The 17,282-nt window shown below is 40.1% G+C and overlaps 1 protein-coding gene across 1 annotated transcript in view; it reads right to left on the bottom strand.

Annotated features, from left to right (window-relative positions):
• The window catches only part of LOC126372802 (mitochondrial cardiolipin hydrolase-like), a 207,539-nt gene that overhangs the window by 12,230 nt on the left and 178,027 nt on the right, over positions 1-17,282 (bottom strand). Inside the window, exon 6 of the mRNA XM_050018702.1 lies at positions 5,198-5,232. The gene's annotated coding sequence lies outside the window, so the exon portion shown is untranslated. The remainder of the gene's footprint in view (positions 1-5,197; positions 5,233-17,282) is intronic.

Raw genomic sequence — 17,282 nt, forward strand, 5'->3', positions numbered from 1 at the left:
AACACACATTTTTTTCTTGTATAAAAGAATACCTTTCCGAAGGGGTAAGGTTAAGAAACTTAGAACATTTTGTCAACGTATGTTGAGCATCACACAACAAACAACTATACGCCTTCGCACCTTGTATATTAGATTCAATATTGCTTGCAGAATACGCGGACTCGATATTTTGTGGCGTGAAGCCAGCTGCGAATGTTCGCTTGTGCGCAAATGATTTGTTCATCATGTTGGCACCACTGCTAGCGCTTCCACTACGTGACTGCTTGGAATTCAAATTGTCCGACGCAGTTTTTGTAAACTGCCCACAATTGGGATTAGAAATTTCGCATGCGGCCAATTCATGCTCAAGGAAGGTAATTAAACTTTCAACCGCGGGTATACTCGTATGCAATGGTAACTTCCGTTCGAACTCTCTACGGAATGAAATAGGTATTTTACGCAATAAAATTGTCACTATGATAAAACTCCACTCTAAATTGTTCTGAAAATCAAAATTTAAGGCTTCAAGGGCTTTAATATGTTCGTGATAAGTATTTAGAAAAATACGCAAAGAATTAATATTTTTATCATTACACGGTTCGATATCTAAAATTTTTTCAAGATGATGGGTTGCGATTTTTCTCTTATTGTCGTACCGTTTTATTAAAATATCATAAGCTCCTTGATAGTTATCCTCCGTACTTAATAGAAATTGATTTAATTAGATTATAAGGTTCGTATTTTAATGTAAGAAGTAAGTAACGGAATTTTTCGACATTAGTGTAGTCAGTATTGCAATGTACGAGTGAATCATATAAATCCCGGTATGAATTCCAGTCAGCGTAATTACCAGAAAAAGTGGGTAAAGACAATTTTGGCAATTTTGCATTGGTATTCGATTTCTTTAATTGAATTAAAGGTAAACTACTAGCGCGTCTGCACTGCTCGTCTGCCCTTTTAAGTTTATTAGAATGCGTAATAATAGCATGATAATAGTCATCGAAATCGTTACGAATTTTGATCTGCTCTTCCTTATTAAACAAGTTATTAAGCATCAAATATTTCTCAATTTTAGTTTGCAATTTGCTAAACTTTTTTTGATGAGAATTTATATCGATAGTTCGCGAACGAAACTTTTGTTCATCGGTGGTTGCGAACTGCAGGGTACGTTTCAAATCGTCTAAGATTACTTCTCGCTCGAAAACATCTTGTTGATATGAAAGATTACTCTTGGAAAAAGGAATATTCTCTGATACGCGAGATTCCTTCACTATTTCATCGTCCGACATTATGCGTGGCAAATATGGCGAACACGAAAATGAACAAAGAAACTAGGTAGGTACGTATGTACGCAATAGAAAATGGAAACGAAACTAGAAAATACTTTCTGGAATCTGAAAATCCGGCTCGAAGGACCAAAAATAATTATGTTAATGAGTCTGATAGCAAGCACTTACCGAACTCCTGGAATGCCGTGCGCACTGAGTTTGCCGGGCCCGGCGTATGTCTTCAGAAGGTTTGCCTACTCATATAACACAATCTTAGTTATCCCGGGGCTGCACTCCAGCAAGTATTTTCATCACACTTATCTTGTTTCCGTAACAAAAGAAAAACATCACACACGACGAGATAATTTTGAAGACGTTACTGGTGTATGCGATATGCAACTGCCTTCAGAGCAATGTGTCAACAACTTTTCAATTGACAAGAAGATTTCATTCATTAGATCGTCCATAATGAAATTAGCGCTGATTGTGGCGCCATCGGAGAAACGGAAAAAATGCAAACTATCATGACTCGTAAAAAATACAAATAATGCAAAGAAAATCAATCCAGATTCCAGATATATATTTTCGTAGGAAAATCTGTTCCATTACGGAACAAATAGTTACACTTTGAATCGTATTTTTTTACATAACGAACGTCTCATCCGCCTAAAACTACAGCTTTGCACAACCTGTATAGCCGGGGAATTGTCTTGTAATTAAGTATTGCAATTATTATTCATCATCACCCTAGCATTATCCCGTTTTTCACAAGGGCCGCTTACCTCAACTGAAGATTTGACAGGTCCGGTTTTTTACAGAAGCGACAGCCTGTCTACCTTCCAACCCGCGATGGAAAAATCAGCCCAATACAGGTTAGGTCACATACCTCCGAAAATGCATTTCTCGGGAATGTAGGTTTCCTCACGATGTTTTCCCTAACCGCTGAGCACGTGATAAACATTTATGATCCAAACATGAATTCGTAATCAAATTCGACAATCATTGATTTAGGCCTGTGCTGGATTCGAATCTACTACGACCAACTGGACTACCACGGCTCAAAAAAAAAACAAAAAAATGTTCAATGGTAAATTTTGTATGTTAATGGGAATTTTATTGTAAAAACGTATAATAATGCGACAATATATTACAATTAGCTTTAACTATAATTGTGATATCTTACGCATATTGGAGATTGCAAATTAAATTCCCGAGACCGTAATAAAGGCGTAAGACCGAATGTCCTTTTAAAACCAAATCCTTGATTCCTGCAGACACTTCCTAATTTTATTTTAAGTTATACCTGTCATTTTCTTAAACACCCAAAAGGAAAGAGACGGATGATTGACATCTGTTCACAACCCGGGCGAATAAAATAGGCATCTCGCTCATATCCAACAAGTTTGACGTGTGCTGTCAACTTCATTCTGTCGGGTTATTGGCCAATGTCAGATTTTGGAAGGGTTTTTTGAATTTCTGCTTAAAATTGACATGTGTTCCATAAATGCCGCACGAGCATATGCCGTTAACGAATAGGTATCGAATCTAAAGTACTTTACCCGATGGGAAATAGGCGTGAGTTTATGAATGTATCTAGGTATGTGTATGTATCAAACATAAATGGCTTGCAAAGGGCTTGTCTTATGATGTCACCGAGGCGCTTCTCACTCCAATTACCTGAGATCACAAAATATTTCACCCATAAATATAAATATAAAGATATTTACACTCACTCATATAACACACACACAGTGATACTATTTTAGTTTTGAGTTTTTAATTTAATTTTAAGTCTAGACTTAATTTTAAGTTACCCTAGGGTAACTAAAAATGATTCAACCGTTTTTACTTTATTTTCACTTATTTTTTTCTCAATTTTCACGTGTATGTTTGTTTTTGTAACCTTACAGTCATCATTTATATCTGTCACCGTAAAATTGTAAATAACGTTAGATTATAATCTATCTCGCGAGGTTGTGAACTGTCGAAAAATTGTGAAACGTAATATACTGCTTACAATTTAACGTATTATTATTCGTCAGATTATAATCTATCGAAGTAAAACTGTTAAATCACAATCTTACAATTGTCAAATTGTCAACTGTCCGACGGCTGTCCCTGATTGGTCGGCCTTACAGTAGACCGTTCTGTGTCCATAGAGTTAGGAATAAAACACAGGTGTCAGTCAAATAAAATAAATGCTCTTCAAGATTGTGAAATCAAGTACGTATTTATTAATTATTTAGTAAGTAATCAATAATTCTGACATCACATGGTAAGAAAAAATGTATCAAAATTAAAAAATCTGAAACGTATCATTCAGTATACTTTTCGTGTGTAAGATAAACATGTTGGCGGCATAGGGGTGGCCTAAGGGCCACCCCCGCCGCACCCTAACCTACTGTTATGCCTTGTAAAAATTATGACAAAACACTATTATTCTAAAAAAGAATTATGGATATCTATTTATTAATCCCAAAAATAAGTTATACCTAACAAACCAGTATTCCTAGATGTTATTATGGGAAAGTAAAACTATTATGCTAAAAAACGTTATGCAAAAAGGATTATGATAATTAAAATTATGACAAAAACATTTATGCATTTTAAGAGAATCCCAAATTAACATTATGCTCACTCTAATAGTTTTGTAACTCTATGGTATAGCACGCGAGGTGCGTTTCGTATCACAATTTGACGGTTTCACTTCGATAAATTATAATCTACCGAAAAATAATACGTTAAATTGTAAGCAATATGATACGATTCATAATTATTCGACAGTTCACAATCTCGCGAGATTCAAATCGATAGATTATAATCTAACGTTATTTACAATTTTACGGTGACATATCCAAGGCATGGGGCCTGGTTACTTGTAGCACAGGCGTAAAGCCTTTAACAAGAACCAGCTCCCACAAAATTTTATGTTCTAAGCTAACACAGCACGAGGTTGTACATTTTTGTGGTGAGAGTAATAAGTATTTTTATTATTTATAAATATATCTCAATTTTATTTAATCTATTAGGTAAGTAATATAATAAATCAAGTATATTGACAATAATAAAACGCCCTTTAAAATGCCTGATTAGAACGATGTATATCTAAACTCGATAGATTTATACTACAATAAAGATAACACGTAGTTTCTTTGAAGATCGTTAGATTTGGAAATGGATAGATTATGGTATCCATGGTGTATCAGGTGATAAGGACAAGGGCGTGATCGAAAGTCGTGACATTAAAATATATCGTACTTAATTTGTTTATAAGGGCAGGGACCGCACACCCTCACTGGAAAGGCAAAATTGCTTAAACGCCAAGAGGCCACTTCGAGAAAAAGCCGTTTAAAATGTTTTTCATAACTTTTTTTTATCCATTTATCCACGACGACGCCCACGTTAGATGTAGGTAGGTATACATTGCTTTTTTAAATTTTCTACTTTCTAGCAATACATAATTGGATAGTAAAAAAAAATACTTGTATATAATTTAACGGCCTCAGTGGCCCTGTGGTTGAGCGTTGCGTTGTGCTCACGATCCGGTTAGGACATTGTAGACTCATCACTTGTCCGAACACGTTACGTTAAGCAGTCGCTCCCGGTCTTTACTTTAAGTATGGAGTCACCTACGACTTGTCAGAGGTTTTTGCCGGCTCAATAGTAACCCTGGCACCAGGGATGATGAGGGAGGTCATTGATCTTACAACCCACATGAGAGAAGAAGAAATCTAAAGATAGCATATTACGTAAATAATCACACCACCTTTGTAATATGATAATCATCTTGACTGCTAAATCAGGAGCTACGGCATCGATTACAGTTCGAGTCAATTAAAAAAACAAACCGTGTTGTCTATTGGTTGTACATACCTACTTTTCCCGCCAAATAACTGACATCAACCAAGATTGCATTTATTAAATATGGCTTAAGCCCATAAAAGACTTACCATTGCTGTACGCAGTACTAAGCGGCTTAAAATACCTGAAACAAATACAGTTGTTCATTTTAATGTTCATTCGTATCATTGCTGTTTAGCAATAAGGCCGCCTATTGTGCTTATGTTTTGATTCGTATGTTTATGTCCTTTGTATATGTCATTGTGCAAAAATTAATCGATTGATTCTTCTTCTTCTTATCGTGTGGGTTGTGAGGTGGAATACCAGCCTCATCAACCCTGGTGTCAGGGTTATGAATGAGCCGCCAAAGGCCCCTGACATGGCTCATGTAACGATGTTCATTAATATGAAAGTCTGAATGTACTATACAGTAAGTAAGTAAGTAGTGGCAGCGATCAACGGCTTAACGCTTCCGAAACACAGATCATAATATATTACTTTCGGACAATCGGGTGAACAGCCTGTAATCTCCTAACTAAACTTAAGATCACAAAAAATGTTATATGTCCGATATGCGCTAAGGATCATGAGAACCACGAAGACCTTTACCGTTGTATTTTACCGCAAAGGCAAAGTTTGGGTTTGGGAGTCACATCCGCGCCCATCAAAGAAACTACTCGCAAATCCAAGGGTCGCCATTGCGAATACGTTGCGGAGGATATCATCTTCTTCTTATCGTGTGGGTTGTGAGGTGGAATACCAGCCTCATCAACCCTGGTGTCAGAGTTATGGTTGAGCCGCCAAAGGCACCTGACATGGCTCATGTAACGATGTTCATTAATATGAAAGTCTGAATATACTATACAGGGTGTCAGTGACATCGTGACGAATACTAACAGGGATGATTCAGACCATAATTCTGAGTTAATGTCAAATCGAATTTTCCGTCGCAAATTTCATGTATTTTTAGTTTAAATTAATATCAATTCTATACTTAATTAAAACACATAATAACGGGTTCTTACCGCGTTTAAATGGGGATATGAGACTCCCGATATTGCCATGATCACGGGATGACTCCCGTGATCATGGCACTTGCAACAGTGTCTAAATATCGGGAGTCTCATATCCCCATTTAAACGCGGTAAGAACCCGTTATTATGTGTTTTAATTATGATAATAACCGCGTAAACTTAAAACAATGTAATTCTATACTTCTGCTACGGAATATTCCACCTGATATTAACTCAGAATAATGAGCTGAATCATCCCTCTCGGTATTCGTTACGATGTTACTTACATCCCGTACAAGTACGTACGGTCACGAGCATTAATATGTATATACATGTAGTTTGGAACTGTAAGTCTCACTAAATGTCAAATATGTTAGTGCGACAGGGTTCCAAAATGGGTATATTATATTGCTCATGACTGTACAGGTAGCCATACAAGTACGATGTCACTAACACCCTGTACATAACAATCATGTCGGAGAGAACGTAATCCCTGTCGAGTTTAACATGGCCGAGATGATTAGCAATTGAACGCATTCTGGGGGGTTAAAAAGGCCATATCGAAGCAATTCATCTAAAAAAGCAATATGGCAATTTTTACATTTATACATTATACATAATACATTTGTACATAATAAAAATAACTTGTATAATAATATTGCATTTTTAGATGAACTGCTTCGATGTGGACTTTTTAACCCCCCCTGATGTTCTTTCTTTACTCCCAGAGCAGAGGAAAAAACAAACATTTAATATTCAATAGAGAACCGGAGAGGAAATATGATTGGCCACCTGATACGACACGATTCATTTATAATAAACATCATAGAAGGAAAAAATGAAGGGAAGAGAGGAAGGGGTAGACCTAGGAGAACATTTATGAAACAAATAAAAGACAAGGTGCAGGTTGTGTCGTATCAGGAGGTAAAGAATTTGGCGGGAAGAAGAGAGGAATGGCGATTACTCCACTGACAAGAGCGCAGCTCTTAAATAAAGAGAGAGAGAGACAATACACAACAGCCGTCCCAATAATCCTTTTCGTTTCCAAATTCAAATCATAAGCGAGACAAAATGTATTAAAGTGAATTATTCACTATGACATTGTCTACGTATCGCGTGTGTCCTATATCGGGGAGAACAACACAAACATGTCGTCCTAAACAAATACGGACCCAAAATAAACAATGGGAAGTCGTATCCATAAACGAAGTGATAACACTTTATGGAACTTCAAGTTCGATATTTCAATATCTATTCTCGAAAAGTCTAACAGCCTGCGTATTCCTGTGGTTGAGCGTTGCGTTGTGCTCTCGAATCGGTTAGGACATTGTCTTAGTTCGGTTAGGACTTTGGAGACCCATCATGCGATTGTCCGAAAGTAAGATGATCCGTGTTTCGGAGGTCACGTTACTATTTATTCAAGTATGTAATCGTTACCTACGACATGTCAGGGGTAATTGCCGGCCTAATAGTAACCCTGGCACCAGGGATGATTCTGTTGGTCACTGATCTCACAACCCACACGAGAAAAGGAAAAATCTAAAGATAACCAAAAAATACTATGTAAATAATCACACCACCTCTGTATATGATGATTATCATGACTGACAAATCAGAGGTTACAGCTTCGATTACAGGTCGAGTCAATTTAGAAACAAACCGTGGTGTCTATTGGTTTACTAAGTATACTAAATACTAAACATTATCAATGTCAAGTTCCATTGCTGGATATACATACGTTTTCAGCGGCAGTAAAGTCAATATTTCCGTGCAAACTTTAAACCAAACAAACAAAGCGGACACTCAAATACAGTCGTTTTCTATATCTAGTTGAGGTATCAAAAGCTGTGACGTATCCAGCTTAATAAAAAAAAACAGCGCGACACTGGCTGAAACCGCGTCACGTAAAACTAAAAACAAATGGCGGCAAGAAAAAAATCAATACCGACGCAACCTCCACTGCAGCGCCATTCATAAAGTATAACCACACTCATACATCTGCAGTGCGGTGCACTCACTGCCATTCGCACACTCACACACACATACAAACAACACCAATACTACGATAGTACTAGCGCCGTACTATAAACGAAGGTTCATTTTCCGAACGTAGTACTATCGACTTTACTACGTGGCGTTACGATTCCATTTCTCTGTCGGAATTCACTCTCTGCGTTACTACGGAAAACTAAGTCTTACTACGGAGTGAGTAGTGTTCGAGTCGGCTGTATGAATAGGATGCTTCCTATGTCGAGATTAGGGTTGTCACATTTATTAATTCTTAGTTAAAAATAGGTTTTGCTTTTCACGACAATCTCATATATTTACCTAAATAAATAATTTATGTTACACTTACAAAAAAATGTTACATTTTTGTTACTATATGGTTACTACACGGGCATGGTATTAGTGTATAATAAGTGCAGTTTCACATTTCTGGGGGATGTGTTCAAAAACGCGAATATACGAATTTGTACGTAGTTTGGTGTTAGCTTGTATGGCACTATGAACGCATGATGTCACGTTCATATTACCATTTCGTTGTAACTCCCTGATGACAATTGTCTGTAACAATTTCATATATGATTTTTTTACAGAGATTTGGATTCTGTTTTCACATTCATTTGTCAGTTTATGTCTATTTTGGAACCAAGCTATTGACATGAAGTCCTAAGATTTATATAATGAACCTTGTGGTCAGAAGGGATCAGTATAACGCTCATAATAATTGCCCGTCATGTTGGTATTGGTATTGGTATTCGCGGGCCGGTTTCCGCAACTCGACGTCTGTGCGCCTATTTTGCGTGATACCTGAAACGGCTGGATTACTCCAGCCAGCCTAGTTCCCCAAGGAAGTCTAACAGTCCTTTGACGTTGCTGACCACCTCGGGGAGGCACCCCGTCAGGCCGAGGTGCCTGGCCCGGTAGTTGGCGACTCCTCCACACTCCAGTAGAACGTGAGCCGCTGTCTCCTTCGCTTCCATGCAGGCTCTGCACAGGGGGCTGTCTGTGACACCTAGTGTGAACAGATGTTTGTTGAAGGCACCGTGACCAGTAATAACAGCTGTTACCTGTCTTAGTTGAGACCTCTTTAATTTCAGAAGTCTCTTGGAGAGACGGCTATCAATGTTGGGTAGTGCCATCTTAGCCTGCCTGCATTCCTTTTCGGTGGTCCATAGTTTGCTGTGTTTGTTGGCGACTCTCGTCCGTAGCAGCGAACGAACCTGTCCGAATGGGATCGGCAATATCGGCTCCGGACCGATGGCCGTTGCCTCCGATCCCCTTCTAGCTAGCTCCTCCGCCGCGTCGTTACCTCTTGAACCGCTGTGTCCTTTGATCCATTGTAAAGTGACGTGGTTGTACTTACATACTTCAGTCAGTGATTGGTGGCAGTTGTGTATGAGCCCTGAACTAATGCAGTAGTTGTTGAGGGCTTGCAAAACTGCCATGCTGTCCGAGAGTATTCTAATGGAATTGTCCCGTACCTGCCTGGCCATGATCGCATTTGCCGCTAGCGTGATGCCCATACACTCGGCCTGGAAGACGGTGTTATGGGAGCCAAGCGGGACCGATATTGTCATGTTGAGGTCTTCGGAAAATATACCTGAACCAGTACCGGACCTTGTTTTCGATCCGTCTGTAAAGATCCTCAGTTCTCTCAAGGTTAGACCTTCACATAGGTTGTCGTCCTCGTATAATTGAATTTTGTATTTTTTGTCAAATACAAACTGTTTCGGAATCCTGTCGTTTTTGGCCTCCAGTACTGGAAAGTCCTGGTGGACTTCCTCCAAGATGGTTGCATGTGGGATTCTACTGTGTTTCCAAAGTCCAAGGGTTTTTAGACGTACCGCAGAGATCGCTGCCTCCTGTTCTATAAATAGGTGCAACGGTGGTACGTTCAGCATGGCTTCTAAGGCTGCGCTAGGTGTGGTCGTCATGCATCCAGTAGTTGCAGTTAATGCTAACCTTTGGAAACTTCGGAGTTTGTCGATTACCGTGATCTGCCTGGTGCGCGGCCACCAGACCAGGGCGCCGTAGCTCAGGATCGGTCTAATCACCGTAATGTAAAGCCATAATGTAATTTTTGGAGAAAGTCCCCATTTTTTACCTACCATTCTGCGGCATTGCCAGAAGGTGATGGCTGCTTTCTCGAATTTCTTGTTGAGGTGGATACTCCCGTTCAACTTGCTGTCAAGAATAACACCCAGATACTTGACCTGTGTAGCAAGTTGGAGTTCTGTTTGGAACAGCTTCGGTATCTGGTAGCTAGCACCAAGAGCTCGTTTTCTAGTAAACATTACTATTTCTGTTTTGTTAGGATTTACCGATAAGTCGTACAAACCGCACCAACGCTCCACGATACGCAGCGCGGACTGTGTTAGCCGGCAGACGGTCGACGCTTCCTTCCCTTTGATGAGAATGGCCAAGTCATCTGCATAACCTATGGTGTAGTAATAGTTGTTGTTGAGATTGGTGATCAAGTCGTTTATTACCAGGTTCCAGAGTAGGGGTGATAGTACTCCGCCCTGTGGGCATCCCCTGGATACCATGGCAACCTGTTGTTCACCAGAAAATCTTACCACTCTTTGACAGAGCATGTTGTTGATCCAGCCACTCAGCACTGGCTCCGCTCCATGTTTGGCCAGAGCCTTGTTAATGCTGGAGAAATTGGTTTTGTCAAAGGCTCCTTCAATGTCAATGAAGGTTCCGAGACATATTCCTTTTTCTGTTATAGCTTCCTCGATCCTATTCACAACCATGTGTAGTGCCGATTCTGTAGATTTACCTGCACTGTACGCGTGTTGATTGTGGTGCAGCGGTGTGTGTTTGAGAACGTTGTCCCTCAGTTCCCTGTCGCACAGTCTTTCCAAGGTCTTCAGCAGGAACGACGTGTGACTTATTGGCCTGAAGGATTTAGCGTCTGTATAGTCACTCTTACCTGGCTTAGGTATAAATATCACTTCCACCTCTCTCCATCCCTTCGGCACGTACCTATGTGCTAGGCACGCTCTTAATATATATGTTAGTCGTTCAGTGACCACGCGTCCCCCCCACTGTAGTAGTGCTGGGAAGACGCCATCCGGCCCCGGCGCTTTAAAGGTGTCGAAGGATTGTATGGCCCATTTAACTTTGTCTACTGATACTACCTTGTGTGCGGTGTACCAGCATGTCTCTGTGGATGTGATTATTGTGTCCTGCCAGTTGATTACCTCAGTCAGTTCGCAGCCCGGGAAGTGAGTCTCTAGGAGGGCGCGATGAGTCTCAGCTGGGGAGCTAGTGTAGGAGTTATCGGTTTTCCGGATTGAGCCCAGGTCAGTGTTGTCCTGTTTGGACAGCACCTTCCTTACCCGATTTGCTTGCTCGCAGATCTCTATGCTGCCGCAGAAGGTTCTCCACGAGGCAGAGCTCCTGAATCTGATACGTTTTTTGTACCTGGACTTGGCATCCTTATAATTGTTCCAATCGAGGTCAGTACTAGTATTCATTGCCCGGTTGAGTAAACTTCTGACCTTAGTTCTCAGCCTCTCCAGTTCCGGGCCCCACCAGGGCTGACCATTTGTCCCCGTCATGTTAGAAATTACACAATCCCTTATAATTAGAAACTTTTTTTTTATTTTTCTATATATTCTCTAGAGTACAAATGTCAACCCTAGCCTAGACGTCTATGTCTGCAAATTCAAACATGTCTATTTATAGATAACGTTGCGATTAACTTGCGCTACGACTAATGCAGTTGGTCGCAAGTTGGGAGTTGTGTCGAGTTGAATCGATTGTTCGTGTTAGTTGGGTCTGCAGCTAACTTATTTACTAAGCCTCTATTGTGAAGCGTACGGCAAACTCGATGCCAGTTTGTTTGTATTATGATCTGTTGAGTGTACTGAAGCTGAAACCTAATGAAGTAACTTGTCACGTCTAAACAGGTATTGTTTGTAAAGTGATGATGATATCCTGATGTGATGATGGCCTCCGTGGTCCCGTGGTTGAGCGTTGGGTTCACGATCCGGAGGCCCCGGATTTGAGTCCCGGTGGGGACATATCGCAAATATAATTTTGTGATCCCTAGTTTGGTTAGGACATCTGATAACCTGATTGTCCAAAAGTAAGATGATCCGTGCTTCGAAGGCTCGTTAAGCTGTTTGTCCCGGTTACTACTTACATGAGCGTAAGTAAGTAGTCGTTACATGAGGCATGTCAAGGGCGTTTGGCGGCTCAATAATAACCCTGACACCAGGGCTGACGAGGTTGGTATTCTACCTCAAAACCCACACGATAAGAAGAAGATGATATCCTCCGCAACGTATTCGCAATGGCGACCCTTGGATTTGCGAGTAGTTTCTTTGATGGGCGCGGATGTGACTCCCAAACCCAAACTTTGCCTTTACGGTAAAATATAACGGTAAAGGTCTTCGTGGTTCTCATGATCCTTAGCGCATATCGGACATATAACATTTTTTATGATCTTTAGTTTAGTTAGGAGATTACAGGCTGTTCACCCGATTGTCCGAAAGTAATATATTATGATCTGTGTTTCGGAAGCGTTAAGCCGTTGATACCTGCTATTACTTACTTATGTAAGATTGGCGGCTAAATAACTCTTGCAATTTACAAAATCTGTCGAAATGCATAGCCAAATTATCCGCACACTCGCCAAATAGTCATCACCACGCTTTTGTCGGTGTAGCATTATTCATTCTTGTCTATCAAAGGCCAATTCTTTGACTTCTTTTAAAGACATGACGTTCGCTTTCTCTTTAATTTTTCCATGTAATCTCTTCTTTTATCTTTCTTTTTATGATGTTTTTATTAACTTCATCGTCCCGAAGTAATGAAGCGTAAAATTTTCCAGCCGCAAGGAATGCCATGTTGTATCAGTGGGAAGCGCGCCGTCCTAGTTTCGCTTGCGCAAGCGCATAGTAGGCGCCGGTAATGATAAGATGTCGTGATACCGCCCTCATTACCGCGCCTGATTGCAGGGATTCACAACTGTAATCTTTACCGTGTTGATAGTCAGGTGACGTTTAGGTTTTCCGTTGTTAGAGACGTACAGGGTATTTCTGGGTTTTTCTTTATTATTTGTCTATCTATGCTAACGGCAGAACGTTGGCTACAATAGGGTAGTTTGCAATCAGTCAAATCAGTTACTTTTTACTAAACGTCAAAACAAGAAATTACTGTGGAATTTGTATGAAAAACCTGTGACGTCACAGAAAAACGTGACAAATTGTCGCACTTATTATTACATTTTTCTTTATTAAAATTCATAAATTAAGCTAAATAGAAAAAAGAACATGTTTTATGTCAGGTTTTTTAGATCCGTCTTTATTTAGTAATCAGAATTTCATAATTTATCTTTGACCTAGGAAAGTACCCAATTCTGACGTGACATTGTCGACGTCACTTTGTGCGACTGTCTTTTGTTCGGTTTGTTAAGACATTGCAGAGTAGATGATCGATCGGAAAGTAAGATGATTCTGTGCAGACGGAATACTATAATGACGGAAGTATGTAGCGTTGTATGAGCTATATCACTGCGGCTCAATAATAATCTTTACAAAGGTGACCTTACAGTAGCTTTTAGTTGGGCATTAAAAACATTGCACCCACAGAAAACGACGTTGAGATTAACAAGCCCATACAACGTCCTCTTGCCCTTATCCCACTCAAAGTAGGGTCGGCACAACATGTATTCCTCTTCCATCCATCTCTGGCAGTCATCTCAGTCATCATCATCATCACCAGCCCATTAACGTCCCCACTGCTGGGGCACGGGCCTTCCCTATGGATGGATAGGGAGATCGGGCCTTAAACCACCACGCAGGCCCAGTGCGGATTGGTGGTTATTAACGACTGCTAATGCAACCGGGACCAACGGCTTAACGTGCCTTCCGAAGCACGGAGGAGCTCGAGATGAAAACTTTTTTTTTGTGGTCACCCATCCTATGACCGGCCTTTGCGAAAGTTGCTTAACTTCAACAATCGCAGACCGAGCGCGTTAACCGCTGCGCCACCGAGCTCCTCTCTGTCATCTCAGTACTTATATTTTGAGTGAGTGACCGTGAGTTACCTAGTTAATGCCATCCACAATAAGTCACGTCAAAAAAAAGTACTTATACTTGCTTTTCACACACATCTTCTTCACATAATTCATACACACTTTTTTGGTGAGTACCAAGTGAGTAAAGTGTGGGTCGATTGTGTGGAGAAGGTTATGTGTGGTCTGGTTTGCTCAACCAGACCATCCTGTACAATTAGTCTATCACGTTAGACAGACCGTCATAACATTCGCATTCCCTCACAATAGCCACGACCCACCCATCGCATCAGCGCACGCGATCACCGTGACGCATGCGCGTAAACGCCGTCTGCGCAACTAAACGCACTTAAATGCCTGTCATTCAAGCGCTCGCGCCGGCGCTAAGGAATGAAATACACGAGTGGTTATGAAATAGGACGGGTAAAGAATAGAAATGTAAAGTATCGTTACAAGAAATTGCTACGCTGCTCTGAAGTACAAAAACTGTAAAACTTTTTAGGTGTTATCACGTCATCAGAATCTCATATCTACATCCTACACATAGCAAATCTCAACATAAAACAACACATAATCCATTCCCTTGGAATTCGGAAAATTCTTTGAAATTTCTCCATGTACAGTTCATAAATCGTTTAACTGAATCAACACAGAATATGGAAGTGCGATCGGCCATGTTTTATTTAAGAGCTAGGTGAGAGCTTCCCAACCTTTCACTCTATTGACCACCCACTTTAACGCTTATATATTTTTTTTGACATGACTTATTGTAGATTTGCCGCAGATGGCATTAACTACTTGGGCGGACAAATGGGGAGCGCTGAAGGCTCTCACCCGGTACAACGTTTAAGACAACAGGCCTGAGGGTGCCCAGTTGGGCGCGAACCTCGGCTCAGGGCGTCGTCTGAGGGGAAAAAATATTTGAAAGAATTAAATCGACCCTAATGGGTCGATAGCGATAAGCGCTGATTGAGGGAAATCGTCGACCACGCCGCCGGCGGGGTCGGTATCGGGGTCCTGAAGTGTTTGGTGTCGCGAGCTGATTGGCTGCCTCTATGGCTAGAGTGATCGGGTCGTCGGGATCATATATTAAGTCCTTCGGACGCCGATGCGGTTGTATCAACAACGATAGCAATATTAATGGGAATTTCATATTAATATATTTAAAAAAAAATAATGTCAATATATACTAAGCTAAGTAGTGTAGGTACTAAATTATGTATTTATGTACTTTGGTATCGTGTCTCATTAACTTTTGTGACAAATTGAATTGTAGTCTCACTAAATGGCAAAGAATGTTAGTACGACAGGGGTCTAAAGTTTATACAGGATATCAGATCATGACTTCTTCTTCTCTCGTGTGGGTTGTGAGGTGGAGTATCAACCTGGTGTCAGAGTTACTATTGAGCCGCCAAAGGTTCCTGACATGACTCATGTAACGACTACTAACTTACATCAGTAAGTAGTAACCGGGACCAACGGCTTAACGTGCCTTCCGAAACACGGATCACCTTACTTTCGGACAATCAGGTGATCAGCCTGTAGTGTCCTAATCAAACTAGGGATCACAAAGTAATTTTTGTGATATTTCCCCACCGGGATTCGAACCCGGGACCTTCGGATCGTGTGCCTAACGCTCAACCACTGGACCACATTAATCATGTCTGTACAGAGTTTAAACTGTTAAACACTTGGATCATTCTTAAAATGATTGGGTCACGTGGAACGAAATCGTTGTATGTATTATGAAAGCGAAAATTGGGAACGTCTTTAAAAAAGGTTAATTACGGTTTGAGCTGATCTCGCGTGTATGAAACAATTGATTAATGTGGCAGAAGCAAGATTGTCTGGATCAAAGCAACACGGGCAGTGCTTACCGTGGCGGGAAATATACCTGTAGTTATTTATGCATGTACTAGCGACCCGCCCCGGCTTCGCTCGGGTGCATAGCTAAGGAAAAAATGAAATTATTTACGACATCACATTAAAAACCTCAAAAATAACAGTATTTTGCCACTATTTAATGGATGTTATTATACATAAACCTTCCTCTTGAATCACTCTGTATATTAAAAAACCGCATCAAAATCTGTTGCGTAGTTTTAAAGATTTAAGCGTACATAGTGATATAGGAACAGAAAAAGCGACTTTGTTTTATACTATGTAGTGATGTGACCCACAGGTTGGGAATTTCTGAGCTAGACTGAAACAGACGGTAGGTAGTATTCTAAGCTGACTTCGCTTGCCAGTCGTACTGCGGCAAAATAAGCGCACTGCGCGCCTTTCTAGCGTTGAATTCGATGAGGATTTGGATGCAAAGGTCTGGGGCAAAAGAAAAAAACTTTATATAATATATAACGTTACATAATATTGCTTTTTAATTTAAACATTTATGTTCTTACGGTCATTATTACTAACGGCATTCTTGCTGTCTTACAGCCTAGCAAAATTGAATCCGATTACCATACAATTCGACTGAACTTTGCTTGGCTGTCAAATACTTTAACCCACGTTCATCATTGTAAGGTGGTATATCTTTAAAATTACCTTATAGGTACGTTGTATTATGCTGTTTCTTTCTAACTGAACGCGGTGTTAGAATGGCCACATCGAAGCAATTAATCTAAGAAAGCAATATTGCTACTTGACATTTTTTTGCATTGCGCACCTACTTTTATATGCGCTATAAAGGTAATTTTAAAGATTAAGCCTTTAGTAATAACAACATAAATATTTACCTACACATCACGTGAAACTAACACTGTAATGTGCCTAAATTATATAATTATATGGTTTCACTATCTACCGTTATTTTATCGTTTGACGGCTTTTTATAATTATCAGATATCAAATCCAAGGTTGATTACCTCAAGATCAAATATAAGATACAAGTATTCATCCAAAAGTAAGCTGATTCAAGATAAAATGCCGGTCAAGTGCGAGTGTGACTTGCGCGTAGAGGGTTTCGAACAAACTGCTGTTATTAACAAAGATAATCTAATGGCGGCTTTGATTTTGCCGTTAAAAACTATTGTCTCCATACGTCGATGTAGGTTGAGATTAGTTTACTAACTGCGTCAAATAAGTTTGTAATCGCGAAATCATTCTTTTTGTGATGGAACTAATAAGTTTGTATGTCCTTTACTTGTG

Source organism: Pectinophora gossypiella, chromosome 14 (assembly GCF_024362695.1).
Source record: "Pectinophora gossypiella chromosome 14, ilPecGoss1.1, whole genome shotgun sequence".
Classification (NCBI taxonomy): domain Eukaryota; kingdom Metazoa; phylum Arthropoda; class Insecta; order Lepidoptera; family Gelechiidae; genus Pectinophora; species Pectinophora gossypiella.